The sequence below is a fragment of the Theropithecus gelada genome, chromosome 7a (assembly GCF_003255815.1).
Source record: "Theropithecus gelada isolate Dixy chromosome 7a, Tgel_1.0, whole genome shotgun sequence".
NCBI lineage: Eukaryota > Metazoa > Chordata > Mammalia > Primates > Cercopithecidae > Theropithecus > Theropithecus gelada.
Window position 1 is genome coordinate 51,287,105 of NC_037674.1, and position 13,846 is coordinate 51,300,950.

At 46.9% G+C, this 13,846-nt stretch overlaps 1 pseudogene; it reads right to left on the reverse strand.

Moving 5' to 3' along the window:
- LOC112627510 overlaps window positions 1-8,104 on the reverse strand; it is a 22,967-nt pseudogene extending 14,863 nt beyond the window's left edge.
- Between the last annotated feature and the right edge of the window lie 5,742 nt (window positions 8,105-13,846).

Below are 13,846 nucleotides of genomic sequence, written 5' to 3' on the forward strand. Positions count from 1 at the left end.
ATACTACACATACAGAAAATTGTACCTATTATAAATATAAAGCTTAATAAGTTTTCATCAACTGTAGACCTCACATAACCAGCACCCAGATAAGGAAATACCAGATAACTTCTTCAAGTGCAGGGGTATTTTATTTCATTTTGATGAATCATCTAGGTGCCTAACTAAAAGGGCTGTCATAATTAATATGCTCAGGAAAACTCCCTACAGCTTCAACATCAATAGATGCTTATCTTAATTTTTGCCAATCTGATGGGGAAAAAATCGGTTGCCTAGATTGCATTGGTAGTCAGCTTACTGGTAGCTTTGAGCTAATGAGTAGTCTAGAACAAGTAAGTTTCCGACATTGACTTGAAGAGGCAAAAACAAAAAGACAAAACAAAACAAAAAAAAATAGATTAGAGAATGCACTAATAACCAGAGAAGAAATTGAATACAGTCGTCCCTTGGTAACCTCAGGATATTGGTTCCAGGACCCCAGAGATACCAAAATTCACCGATGCTCAAGTCCCTAATATAATATGGCATAGTATTTGCTAATAACCTATGCACATCCTTCCATAGACTTTAAATCATTTCTAGATTACTATAATACCTAATACAACATAAATGCTTTGTAAATACCTGTTGTAAAGTATTTATAAATTTTTGTTTTTTATTGTTTTACTTTTTCCAAATATTTTTGATGCACAGTCGGTTAAATCCAAGGATCCAGAACCCGAGGATACAGAGGGCTGACCGTAGTTTGAACTCTCTCCTCAATTCCATGCCCATCCCATGCACCAGGTGCAGCTGGTTTGATTGTTGCAGGGTTTCAAGTTTTCAAAAGACAGAGCTCATGACAAGTAAACTGTTCTATAGAATAGAAAGAAATGGAAAGTGTCCCAATTCATGGTAAAATTGAACTCATTTCTGAAGAGTTATTTTACAAATCATAAGCACTAGCCTGTTGAAAACAACAATATGTCAAGTTACTAGACTATCCTATACCATGTCGAAAAAAAATTTTAAGAACATAAGACCTGTAATCATAGCACTTTGGGAGGCCAAGGCCGGTGGAGCGCTTGAGCACAGGAATTCTGGACCTGGTTGGGCAACATAGGGAGACCCCAGTCTCTACAAAAAATTAGCCACTTGTGTTGGTGCACATGTGTTGTCCTAGCTATCTAAGAGGCTGAGGTGAGAGGATTTCTTGAGCCTGGGAGGTGGAGGCTGCAGTGAGCCATCATGGCACCACTGTACTCCATCCAGCCTGAGCAACAGAAGGAGACCATCTCAAAAAATAAATGAATAATAAATAAACAAAAAATAATAAAAAATTTTTAAAAGGCTGGGCGCAGTGGCTTATGCCTGGAATCCTAGCACTTTGGGAGGCCAAGGCAGGCAGATCACCTGAGGGCAGGAGTTGGAGACCAGCCTGGCCAACATGGCAAAATCTGTCTTTACTAAAATAAAAAAAAAGAAAATACATGTAAGAATGGCTCAACTTTTGTTTCTACCTGTCAATAGCTTAACGAAGAGAAAAATGGATAGATTAGGAAAACCATTTTTTATTTAAAAAGATAAAATTAGGAACAGATGAAAACTGTCTTAAGAGTATTTGAAAACCAAAACAGCAAATTTAACATCAGACGGACAGAATATTTAAATTCAGAAATAAAGTTAAAAGGTGGGTGGTGTGCCCTTTTAATGTCATACTGGAGCATTGTTTCACAGATACTTGTTTTACAAATAAAGATTGACTATTTAGGCTGAGTGCAGTGGCTCATGCCCATAATCCCAGCCCTTTGGGAGGCCAAGGCGGGTGGATCATGAGGTCAGGAGATTGAGACTATCCTGGCTAACATGGTGAAACCCTGTCTCTACTAAAAATTTTAAAAAATTAGCTGGGGTGGTGGTGGGCGCCTGTAGTCCCAGCTACATGGGAGGCTGAGGCAGGAGAATGGCGTGAACCTAGGAGGCGGAGCTTGCAGTGAGCTGAGATCACACCACTGCACTCCAACCTGGATGACAGAAGGAGACTCTGTCTCAAAAAAAAAAAAAAAAAGATTGACTATTTAGAGCAGTAGTTCTCAAACATTAGAGTGCATCATCATCACCTGCAAAGCTTGTGAAACCGACTGCTGGGCCCCACACCAATAGGACTGAGGTGGGGCCTGAGCATTGCATGTCTATGTTCCCAGGTGACGCTGGTGCTTCCAATTTGAGACCATGCTTTGAAAACCACTAGTGTAGGGAAATAAACTAGAGAATATGTTATGAATATACTGGACAATATGTATATAAGTTAACTTACAGATTTCTGTCCAGTAGAAAAGATAACTCCCAAAGAGGACAGTTTTATTTTCCAATTTTTATTTTATTTATTTTTTTATTTTTTATTTTTTTGAGACAGAATCTTGCCCTGTTGCCCAGGCTGGAATGCAGTGGCATGATCTCGGCTCACTGCAGCCTCTGTGTCCCATGTTCAAGCGATTCTACTGCCTCAGCCTCTTGAGTAGCTGGGACTACAGGCACCTGCTACCACACTTGGCTAATTTCTGTATTTTTAATAGAGACAGGGTTTCACCATGTTGGTCAGGCTGGTCTTGAACTCCTGACCTCAGGTGATCCACCCGCCTCGGCCTCCCAAAGTGCTGGGATTACAGGCGTGAGCCACCATGCCTGGCCTCCCTATAGGATATTAACAAGTTTTGTCTCTATCTCAGAATGCATTTTGGAATGCCCTTCCTGGAGCACTACAGACACTGTCTCTCAAAATATTCCTTGAACTAGCTTCACCATGTTGCTGACTCCCTTGTAAATTAAAGAAAATATCTTATATATATTCCTTCATTATTTGTATGAAAGTCAAGCTTTTCATATTGTGAAAATTATACTTCAGGCTGGGTGCAGTGGCCCGCACCTGTAATCCCAGCACTTCAGGAGGCCAAAACAGCAGGATCACTTGAGGCCAGAAGTTTGACACCAGTCTGGCCAACATGTCAAACCCCATGTGTACTAAAAAAAAAAAAATCAAAATTAGCTGGGTGTGGTGGCATACACTTGTGGTTCCTGCTACTTGGGAGGCTGAGGCACAATAATTGCTTGAACCCAGGAGACAGAGGTTGCCATGAGCTGAGATTGTGCCACTGCACTCCAGCCAGAGCCAGAGCAAGACTCTGTCTCAAAGGAAAAAAAATAAAAAGGAAAGAAAGTTATACTTTGATACAGTATGCTAATATAAAGGATATTATATGGTTTGGCTCTGTGTCCCCATCCAAATCTCACCTTGAATTGCAATAATCCCCACGCATCGAGTGTGGGACCAGGTGGAGATAATTGAATCATGGGGGCTGTTTCTCCCATGCTGTTCTCATGATAGTGAGTGAGTTCTCATGAGAACTGATGGTTTTATAACAGGCTTTCCCCTTTGCTCCGCTCTCCTTCTCTCTGCTGCTGCCCTGTGAAGAGGTGTCTTCTGCCACAATTGTAAGTTTCCTGAGGCCTCCCCATCCATGCAGAACTGTGAGTCAACTTAAACCTCTTTTCTTTATAAATTACCCAGTTTTGGGTATTTCTTCATAGCAGCATGAGAATGGACTAATACAGTGTACTAATAACAGCCCAGACAGTAGTATACAGGTGCTACTATACTTTGATGCCAGAGGTATTCCCATTAAGGTCAGGAGCAGTATGTGCTATCATTACCATGATCTAACATTGTTCCAAAGGTTTTTANCATGATCTAACATTGTTCCAGAGGTTTTTAGGTCAGCAGTTCTCAACCGGAGGTGATTTTGCCCCCTGGGGATATTTGAAAATATCTGAAATGATTCTGGCTGTCACACTGAGAAGTGCTACTGGCATGTAGCAGGCGGAGTCTGGGGATGCTGATAAACATCCTGCGAGGCACAAACAGCTCCAAAACAAAGAATTATCCAGCCCAAAACGTCAATAGTGCTGCTGTTGAGAAACCCTAGTCTAGAGAAATAAAACATGGGAAATCCATTAACATAAATGTGGGAAAATAATAAACTAGTATTTGCCAATGACAGTCTAGCTAGGAGGCCCAAAAGAAGCACCTGGAGAACAGTTAGATTTTGCAGGGGCTGCATGGTGGCTCATGCCTGTAACCCCAGTGCATTATGAGGTCACATTGGGAGGATCTCTTGAGGCCAGGAGTTCAAGACTAGTCTGGGCAACATAGTGAGACTTCATCTCTACCAAAAATTAAAACATCAGCCAGATGTGGTGGTGCGCTCTGAGAGTCCCAACTGCTGAGGTGGGAGTATCACTTGAGCCCAGGAGTTGGAGGCTATGGTGAGCTGTGATCATGCCACTGTACTAAAAAAAAAAAATTTTGAGACAGGGTTTTTCTCTGTTGCATACAGGGTCTTGCTGTGTTGCCCAGGTTGGTCTCAAACTCCTGGCTTCAAGCAATCTTCCTGCCTCAGCCTCCGAAAGTGTTGAGATTACAGGCATGAACCACTGCCCCTGGCTTTACAAAATAAAAATAAAAAAACAAAGAAGGTACAGGATGTTGTGTGGACCATTGAAAGATGTTGGAAAACAGTTGTGCATGTGACCCCGCTGTAACCAGTTATAAAAGTATCAGAATTAAGAAATGTATTGGGTCTGGCTTCCCCAAGTTTAGGTTCCTGCTGAAAGAATGAGGGGGACCTTTTCTTCTTCCATTCCTCACCTCCCTGCAAGAACCTGGACTGTGCATTTTGATGGGCAGGCTCTTACCTCTGGCAGGCCACGGGGGCATGCAGAGCCTTTCTGCATGTGTTTTCTGGGCACTTGGATAAAGACCCCCTGTCCAGGCCTTTGTTTGGGATATTTGGCCCATGGAGGAATGAGGGTGGAATCACCTGGGAGGGGCAGAGGCTTCGACTGGAAGGAGGAGTGACCTGAACTCCAGGTTCTGTGCCTACACTTTGTTCCCATGCAGCACCCTGTTAGTGGTGACTGGGGCTTGGAAGTCAGGGGCCTTGGTGGCCAAGTGTTAGGTGGACAGGAGGAGCTGAGGAAGGTTAGGGGCATCCCTCCAGTACTGCCCCCCACCCCATCACCAAATCAGTGTCCTCTAACAGCTCAGACACAGCCCCAGCCAGCAGCAGTGTGGGTCAGGAAGGGCGAATGCACTCAGCACGGATCTGCTCCACAGTCTCCGCCTCACTTCATCTCGGGTTGTGGGGAGTGAGTCCCCACAGCACTGATGATATGCTGTCAGCTGAGAACATTCAGCTTGATTTAGAAAGATAAGGTGGGACATCTCTTGGGCATGGCGTGTGGAGCAGTGTCATCCCTCTGTGGCAGCGAGCCAAGCAATAAACCAGAATGTGCAAAACCTGCGTCCCAGAATCACCGTTCCCAGAGGGAAAGCCTATATTGTCAAGATGCCCGCAACTAAATTAACCCAAACATTCCACCCAGCCTTGAAAACCAGTAGAACTTTGACATTAATACATTAACCCTCAGTTCTATACAGAAATGTGTAAGAATAGCCACATACTGTAACATGTGGTCATTGAGAGGGAGGAGCCTGTCAGAACAAATGGAACCAAGTCCAGAAACATGTCTGTCTAGGCGCAAGATGTCAGCATGTGTGTCAGCCAGGGAAGCAGACCAGGAGCAGATATTTATTAAGATTTAAAACCAGGCTCCATACCTCAGGCCTATAATTACAATACTTCGTGAGGCTGCGATGGGAGGATTGCTTGAGCCCCGGAGTTTGAGGCTGCAGTGAGCTATGATAGTGCCACTGAATTGCAGCCTGGATGACACAGCAAGACCCTGTCTCAAAAAAAAAAAAAAAATGCTCAGATGCTCCCTTACATGAAGTCACCTTGGATATAGCTTCCAAGACTGCTGAGGCCTTACTCAGGACAAGGGGGCCCAGCCCTAGCTCAGCTTCCACAGCCTGAGCGGCACCTGGAGGAGGTGGCCACAGTGTCCTCAGCCCAGGCTCTGTCGGGTCTCAGATCCCCCAATCATCATGCCTTTTCTGCCCAAGCTTTGCCTCATTATGGCCTCCACTGACCACAGCCTCTTCCACCCCCCCCAAAGGGACCCCTGCTCATGCTCCCCAGCCCGCAGGAGCACCTGCGTCTCCAGGAAGCCCACCCTGCTGGCTCTGGGCTCTATGTAGGAGAGCTGGGCAGGCTGGATCCCACCACTGAGTTCAGTCTTGGCGGTCTCCACCCATGCTAGGCTTCCACTGATGGGACATAAGTGCCCTGGGGGTCCTTTACATCCACACAAGAGCCCTATGGTGACAAGGAATGGGGTTCTGAGAGGTTAAATGACTTGCCCAGGGCCCCAGAGCTGGCTAGAATTCCTGCACTGCCACATCCAAGGCCATGTTTGGGCCTCCCGCTGGGGGCCTGGACACCCCTCTGCATCTACCAGGCTGGGAAACACATGTCTGCCGCAGCTTCCTCCCAGTGACTTACAGCAGCTGCAGATTTCTGGGGGGCCTTCTATGGGGCCCACTGCAGCAGGGAGCTGAGAACTCTTACAGAGCCCTGTGTTCTCTCTCCACCTGCTTCAGCTCCGAACTCATACTAGCTGGTCTGACGTAAGAACAGGCTGTGGTGAGGGAGTTGGGGCTCTGGTCAATAACCCAGGCCTCCAGGAATCAGGTGATGTCGATCTGGAGAGGAGGTGCCTGCTGGAGGGACTAAGGGGAACAAACCTGGCCCAGGGCCCTGGCCTCCTGCTGGGGCATCCCCCTCTTCCTTCCCAGAGTCCCCTGAGAATCCGAAGGCATCCAGGGCAAAGTGCAGTGTTCAGCTGTGTCCTGGGGTCCAGGAAAGCCAAGTAGTTGTTCCACCTGCTGTCCACCAGGCACCCTGGCAGAGAACAGCCTCAGCCCACCCCAGCCCAACACCACATCCCAGGGACTGATCCACCTGTAAGAGGGCAGCATGAGACTGCCCCATTGTCCCTAGAGAGTCCCTCAGTCATGGGCTCCGACCAGGGTGCAGGTGGGCCCAGAAGGCTGGCCCAGCATGGGTGTGGCTGCCCATTGGTCCTCTGAAGAACCCCAGTGGCTTGTGGCAGCTGGTGTGTGTTTGGGCTTGGAAGTAGAGGATGTCCCCCAGCCAGAGGGCAGGGGACACTTGTTTTGCATTCCAGTCCTCTGCAAGGACAGGGACCCCAGGCTCCAGGCACCCCAGCTCTGCCTGCCCTACCCACAGCCTACCACCATTTGGCCCAGGCAAGTTGCCCCGGCTCCCACAGAGGGAGCCACCCTTCCCAACTCCTGATGTTTGCCCGCACCAGTCAAGCTCCATTCTGGAAAAACCCTCCACATCCTTGGGACGACACCTCTTCCTTGACTCCTTTCCAGAGCTACCATCCCCAATTCCATTTTCTACCTATCATTTGATGCAGAGACCAGCTTCTTCCCTGGGCCAGGGCTGTTCTGGAGGCAGGGAGGTTGCGACCAGGCCATGGGGTATAGCAGAGCACTGGGTATAGACCAGGCTCTCCAGGCACACCTGGGCAGAGAAGTCAGAGACCCACAGGTGAATGCCCTTCCTTCTGGCCCCACCCACCTCACTGGCAGAAAGAGAGAAGCTCCACAAGGAGGCTGAGGTAAACAGGGGAGCCTAGGTCACCTCTGTCTGATCTCCGGCCCTCCTGGGACAAAGCCAGAGATTGGAGCTGGGAGTTGTTGAGAGCCCTGGCCCAGCCCTGGTTTCACCGATGAGGCTCAGGGAGGGGCTGGGTCAGCCCAAGTCACTGAGTCCATAAGGGATGGTTCTGACCATAACCCAGGACTCTAGAGCTAGCAGAGGCCACATCCCTTTCCCACGTATATCATCCTTTTCCCACATAGGGGCATGAACTGGCTTCTGACTTCTAAGGCTGAGGCCCAGCACACCTCTCCCTCCCCTTGCCTGCAGCTGTTGTCACACATCAGAAGTGAGTTTTTCCCTGAGGGGCTGGAGGTGCAGCTCCTTGGGCTGGACCAGGTGGCCAATCCAAACAAGTCCCTGTTTGTCCCCACCAGCCAGGAATTCTCATGCCACACAGCAGCTGGAGGCACCAGGATACCCGGGGGGATTCCAGGGATGAGCCCTCCTAGAGGCTCCCACAGCAGCACTGCCATCCCCAGACCCGCCACAAGCCCCGTGTCCATCCAGCCTTCGAGAACCTGGCCCCTCACACATACTTGCCCCGCTCCTCACACCTGGCTTTGCTGTGAAAAGTGGAACTGGTTCCACCTGGGCCAGCTGGAGAAGGGCCTCACGAAATTACCATTTAGGGGATTCATTCCAATCATTCATTCATTTATTCACCAAATACCCACTGTCCACCTTTCTGTACCAGGCCGGGGTGATGGTCAAGCGGAACACATGTCCCAAGGAGCTTTCCTCTCTTTAGAGACAGACAGGCAGACTCTCACACCATGAGGTGCCCTCTGGGCTAGGGGGTGCTCAGGGCTGGATGCAGGGGAGGGCCTCGCCCACAGGAGGTGCTGGTGGGTACGGATGTGGAGGCCACCACAGGGTGAGAATGTCCAGATGTAGGGCCTAGCATGTGCCCAGGCCCAGGGTGTGACCTGCGGCAGGTGCGGGGCTGCTCTATCTGAAAGGCTTCCTGACTCTGCCAATAATAGGCCATGGCTGGATCAGGCTTCATGTCAATTTTTAATATTATATTTAATAAGTTTTGATTATGTAACTAAACATGATTATTGTGATAAAAATTATGAAATATAGAAAAATTAACACACACACAAAAAAACAGCAAACCCCTTCTCTCCCAAATAGCTGCTTCGACAGTATTTTCTGACTTTTTTTCCCATGTGTCTGCAGCTATAAACATAAGCTGCACAAGATAGTATCCTTCCCCATATTCTGTTTTGGAGCTGGACTTTTCACCCAGCAGTGAATAGAGGCAGGCTTTAAACAGGCCAGGCATTGTGAGGGCCCTGGGAAAGGAGACTGACCATGTTGCTGGGTGACTTTGGGCAAGTGTCGCCCTCCTCAGAGCCTGGATTTTCTCAGTCCACTGAAGGACAGGAAGGGCTGTGGTAGGACTGCATCAGCACTTCCCAAACTCAGAACTGCCACGTGGAGCTGCGTGAGCTGTCACCGCACAGCCCCAGGGACAGGAGCATTCTTGTCATAGCCTCTGTGAGTGGGACTCCTGTCCGAAAGTGTGGTGTGTGAACCTGGTGCCCACAAGAGGATTTCAGGTGATATGCAGATGCATTTATTTTTACCATTACCTTCTATTTGTAGTAAATGAGACCGATTCTCACCAGGAGGGCTTGTTAACCCACAGATCACTGAACCCACTCCTCAGAGGTTCTGATTCAGGAGGTCTGCGGTGGCACCTGAGAATCTGCATTTCTAACAAGTTCTCAGGTGATGGTGATGCTGATGCTACTGCCTCAGGGACCACACTTTGAGAACCACTAATCACCAATTTCCTTTTATTCATTTATTTAAGGCAGGGCTTTTCTCTGTCACCCGGGCTGGAGTATAATGGTGCAATCATGGCTCACGGTGCCTCGACCTCCCAGGCTCAAGCAATCCTCCTGTCTCACTTCCCAAGTAGCTGAAACCATAGGTGCACACCACAATGCCCAGAAATTTTTGTATTTTTTGTAGAGATGGAGTTTCACCATGTTGCTCAGGCTGGTGGTGAACTCCTGGGCTTGAGCAATTCACCTGCCTTGGCCTCCTAAAGCAAAAGTTTCCTTTTTAAATACATGTATTTAGGTTTTAAAAATGAGTTGGCTTAAAGCACATGAATAGATCTTCAACACTAACCACTGGGGAAATGCAAATTAAAACCACAGTAAGATATCACTAGATGTCTATTAGAACAGCTCAAATCAAACATAGTGATAATATCAAATTATTGAGGCGAGGATGCAGACAAAACTAACTCATACATCGCTGGTGGAAATATAAAATGGTGGCCGAACACAGTGGCTCACACCTGTAATCCCAGCACTTTGGGAGGCCAAGGTGGATAGATCACGAGGTCAAGATATCAAGACCATCCTGGCCAACATGGTGAAACCCTGTCTTTACTAAAAATACAAAAAAAAATTAGCTGGGCGTGGTCGTAGGCACCTGTAGTCCCAGCTACTCGGGAGGCTAAGGCAGGAGAATCACTTGAACCCAGGAGGTTGAGGTTGCAGTGAGCTGGGATCATGCCATTGCACTCCACCCTGGGCAACAAGAGCAAAACTTTGTCTCAAAAAAAAAAAAAAAAAAGTCAGGCACGTTGGTGGGTGCCTATAATCCCAGCTACTTGGGAGACTGAGGCAGGATAATTACTTGAACCCAGGAGGTGGAGGTTGCAGTGAGCTGAGATCGCGCCACTGCACTCTAGCCTGGGTGACAGAGCAAGACTTCATCTCAAAATAAATAAATAAATAAATAAAAAGGAACATGTACAACTTGGATGGATCTCAAAGGGCATTTGCTGAGTAGGGAAAAAAAAGCCAATCTCAAAAGGCCACATACTTTGTGATTCCATTTGTATAATGTTTTTTTTTTTGTTTGATTTTTGTTTTGTTTTTGAGACAAAGTCTCACTCTGGCCCTTCTGGAGGATAGTGGCATGATCTTGGTCATTTTTAGTGGAGTATTTACACCGTGATGTCAGTGTATCTTTAGTAGAGACAGGGTTTTGCCATGTTGGCCACGCTGGTCTTGAACTCCTGGCCTCAACTGATCCACCTGCCTCGGCCTCCCAAAGTGCTGGGATTATAGGTGTTAGCCACTGTGCCAGGCCTTCATTCATTCATTCATTCATTCATTCATTCATTGAGACAGAGTCTCACCCTGTCTCTCAGGCTGGACTGCAGTGGCAGGATCACTGTAGCCTCCACCTCCTGGGTTCAAGCGATTCTCCTGCCTCAGCCTCCACATAGCTGGAACTACAAGCTCGTGCCACCATGCCTGGCTAATTTTAAAATTTTATAGTATTCTTGAAGTTGGAAGATTATAAAGACAGAAAGCAGATTAGCGGTTCTCAGGAGTAGGAATAGTAGAGGGAAAGAGCCTGGAATGAGTGCAGAGGAATAGCAAGAGGGGGATTTTCGTGGTGGTGGAACAGTTCTGTATCTTGACTATAGCAGTGGTTAAAGGAGTCTACATATGTGATAAAATGGCATAGACCTAGACATGTGACATTGTTAGATATTGTCCTACCTTTATCCAAAATAGAACCTTTGGAGGAAACTGAGTGAAGAGTCCATGAAACCTCTCTGTACCATCTTTGAAATTTCCTCTGAATCTCTATTTCCAAATAAAAGGTTAAAATTTTTAAAGTTGCTCTAGACAAAAATATTAAATAAAAATAATATTGATTGTATGCAGGTGTGGCAAAACCTTAGACACATTGAATGACTAACATCTCTAACCCATCCAATGCACAATTGCCCCTGGTCAGGCCCTGTCCTAGGCTAGGTCATCTGCTGGAAGATAGCACTCTGGACTCTCTCCTGCTTGGCTTTGGGGTAGAGATGCCAGATAAAATATAGGACACCCACTTAAATTTAGTTTTCTGATTACAAATAATTACTTAGTATGCATGTACCATGCATATTTAGGACATACTTATACTAAAAATTATTTCTTTAAATTATCTTTTAACCATCTTCAGCACGTATTGATATTTCTTTAACGTATGTATATAGTTGCTTTAAAGCTCTTCCCTGCTAATTCCAATGTGTGAGCCATTTATGGGTCTGGTTTGTTTGTTTGTTTGTTTGTTTGTTCGTTTGTAATGGAATTTTTCTCTTGTAGCCCAGGCTGGAGTGCAATGGTGTCTTCTCAGCTCACTCTAACCTCTGCCTCCCAGGTTCAAGCAATTCTCCTACCTTAGCCTCTGGAGCAGATGGAACTATCGGTGCACATTACCACACCCAGTTAATTTTTGTATTTTTAGTAGAGATGGGGTTTCACCATGTTGACCAGGCTGGTCTTGAACCCCTGACCTCAGGTGATCCACCCACTTCAGGCTCCTAAAGTCCTGGGATTACAGATGTGAGCCACCATGCCTGCCCCTTTTTTTTTTTTTTTTTTTTTTGAGACAAGATCTCACTCTGTTATCCAGGCTGGAGGGCTGGAGGGCAGTGGCATGATCTCAGCTCACTGCAACCTCCACCTCCCAGGCTCAAGCCATCCTTCCAGGCAGCCTTCCAAGTAGCTGGGACCACAGGCACATGCCACCAGCAGTCCTGACTGGTTTCTTATTAGGGGAAAGACAGAGATTTGGGGAATAGCACCTGGGAGGCTCCAGCTATATGCTTCACAATCCTACCAATGAAAAATCTGAATTAGGCTTCAGTTTCCCGTCTACAAAATGAGACAGGACAGGAGTGGGTAGGAAGAGGAGCAGCTAGGTTTGTTGGTTTAAGCTGGGCCCGCCTGATTCTGTAACGTGGACTTCACTGTCGGGTCCAGCCCACTCCCCAGCCAGGGATTCCCGTGCTCTAAATGTCTTTTGGCCAAGTCCAAGGCTGTCCAGGGTCAGGATGGGGAGGCGGGGTGGAGGATAGTGGTATGCAGAGAAGCAGTTCCCCATAAAACCTGCAGATGGCACGAGAACAGCGCGGGAGCGGAGGGTTCCGCTCCAGCCTTCCTGGAGACCCGGGCAGGGCGGGGTGGGGCGAGGCAGAGGTGGTGCACACCGCTCAGCTGGGCAGCGGTACCTGGCTGTGGGCCAGTCCATATCTTTTAAAATAGACACATGGGTCTTCTGGCTAATTTCCTCTCTTCAGTAGGGTGATCATATGCTTTTTCATCCAAATCCAGACACTTCAGAGAGTGAAAGGGGCACCATAATAATTGCACCAGGACAACAAACATAACCTTATGGTCACCCTACCGTCTAGTCACTTTTTCTTCCTTGTTTCTATTCATTTAAGTTTGGTTTGTTTTTTTTTTTTAATTTATTTTTAAACACACAGCATTCTCTTTCCCCGAGCACCACTGTTTTTGAAAATGCTCTTGCATTCGGGATATTTTCGACCAGGCAACATCTGCTTTCACATCTTGAGTCTGAACAGTCTCTCTGAACCCACCCTAAAGGCTGGTTTTAGTTTCCAGTCAGAAGACTCTGTTCCTGGCTTGCCATCCCCATGACTCAAGAATTAAAGGTGTCAGACGTGCAACAGTGACCCTTATCTCAACTTTGGTGCCTCTTTGCCAAAATTATTCCTGTAAATTTTTGTTTGTTTGTTTGTTTTTTGAGGCGGAGTCTCGCTCTGTCGCCCAGGCTGGAGTGCAGTGGGGCAATCTGGTCACTGCAACCTCTGCTTTCTGGTTCGAGTGATTCTCATGCCTCAGCCTCCCAAGTAACTGGCACTGTAGGCACCCACCACCATGCCTGGCTAATTTTTGTATTTTAGAAGAGATGGGGTTTCACCCCACTGACCAGGCTGATCAGAAACTCCTGACCTCAGGTGATTTGCCCGCCTCAGCCTCCCTAAGTGTTGGGTTTACAGGTGTGAGCCACTGCGCCCGGCACTATTCCTGTAATTTTATCCTGAGTGCTCATGTCCTTTGTCTCTTTGAATTTACTATATTGGTTTATTGAATTGCAAGTAGACAAGTACCATTAAGCATGATTCTTACATTTCCAAGATCATCTCATTACCCCATTCAACCCCAAATTAGCATGCCATTTATCCCCTTGTTTCTGAACCCTCTTCACTTAATAGTCTCATAAACATCCATCCATCGCAAAAAGGACTCAAACTGTTCTCACTTCCATTTTTGGTTGATTCATTGCTATCCAAGTAATGATTTGTCTGGGGGAGTCATTAGTAGAGAAATGTGCTCTTAAATTTATTTTTATAGTTGGATTCTACTAGTTAATAT